Raw genomic sequence first — 1,426 nt, forward strand, 5'->3', positions numbered from 1 at the left:
AATGTGCACGCGAATCACCTGGGGATCTTGCTGAACATTCAGATTTAGATTCAATAGGTCTGGAGCGAAGCCTGAGATGCTGCGTTTTTAACATGCTCCTGGGTGATGTTGATGCTTCTAACCCAAGGACCACACTTTGAGTATACAAAGGACTGGAGACTGTCACCTCTACTGCCAGGTGTGTCTATGCTGAGTCCCAGAGTCCCAGATCAGTATCCCGCACGTCCTCGGCCTTCCGCCAGGAGGGGAGGAGCCGGGGGCGGAGCGGGAGGAGTGGCGCGGGCCCCGCGTGGGTCTTGCCAGAGATCACCTCGGCCCCTTGGAGAGGCAGCCGAGCTGCGGCGGCGCAGGAGGGGGCGGGTTCGGCAAGGGCGCGGCCTCTGAGAGGGGAGCGCACGATACGCATCCCGGCGATCGCCCGGGCTACTCGGGAGCCTCGCGGCAGCCCGGCGCCCCACTTGGCCATCCGCTCCTTGCCCACCTCCTCTTGTCACCTCCCGTCTCATCCTTCTCGCTCCTTCCCCGCCGCATACACCGCCATCCGAGTGCCTCAGAGAGCCGGAGGTGGTGTGCGCGGCTGCAGGGCACGACTTCAAGCGGCCCTCAGCTCCGCACTAGGGGCACGGGTAACAGCATGGACACCAAGCGCTGCTTCGCCAATCGCTTCGATGACTACCAGGGCAGCCTGCTGGCGGGCCAGTGTGAGGAGGCGGTGGCGCCCTTGGTCACCGCTACCATCCAGCGCATCCTCCAGGAGCTTCCCCACTCGGGGCGACGCGGAGGCCCGAGGGGCGACGGCCGGGGCTAGCGGCTGCCAAGGGGGGCTTTATGGCGGCGTGGCCGGAGTGGCCTACATGCTCTACCACGTCTCGCAGAGCCCGCTCTTCTCCACGGCCCGGGAACGCTATCTGCGCTCGGCTAAGCGCCTCATCGACGCGTGCGCCCGCGCTGAGGAGTGGGGCGAGCCGGACGCCGACACCCGCGCTGCCTTCCTGCTCGGGGGCGCGGGCGTGTACGCCGTGGCCACGCTCGTGTACCACGCCCTGGGCCGGTCCGACTACGTGCAGCCGCTGGGCAAGTTCCGGGCTCTGTGTGCCGTCTGCGCGCCGGTCTCCTTCCTGGAGTGCGGCTCCGACGAGCTGTTCGTGGGCCGCGCAGGCTACCTGTGTGCGGCGCTGGTGCTCAAGCAGAAACTCGCCCAGGAGGTAAGAAGTAGCCCCGGCCGCGGGAGGGCGCTCGCCGCTTGCCCGGCCTCCCTTCCCCGGACTCCTTGGCTCCGGCAGCACTGCCCCGGGTTGCTCTCCATCTCTTTGTTACTCTTCGTGTGGTGCTAGCATTTCGTCAGTCTCTTGAGGTCTGTCTTCTGCTTTTGTCCGTCTTCTTTCCTGTCTTTTTCAGTCTCTCATTTGTGGAGATTCGGCGTCTC

At 65.6% G+C, this 1,426-nt stretch overlaps 1 pseudogene; it reads left to right on the forward strand.

Annotated features, from left to right (window-relative positions):
- Positions 1 to 624: 624 nt before the first annotated feature.
- On the forward strand, positions 625 to 1,334 carry LOC108525146 (lanC-like protein 3 pseudogene; annotated as a pseudogene).
- Positions 1,335 to 1,426: the final 92 nt, after the last annotated feature.

This window comes from Rhinopithecus bieti, unplaced genomic scaffold, assembly GCF_001698545.2.
Source record: "Rhinopithecus bieti isolate Rb0 unplaced genomic scaffold, ASM169854v2 scaffold_9764, whole genome shotgun sequence".
Classification (NCBI taxonomy): domain Eukaryota; kingdom Metazoa; phylum Chordata; class Mammalia; order Primates; family Cercopithecidae; genus Rhinopithecus; species Rhinopithecus bieti.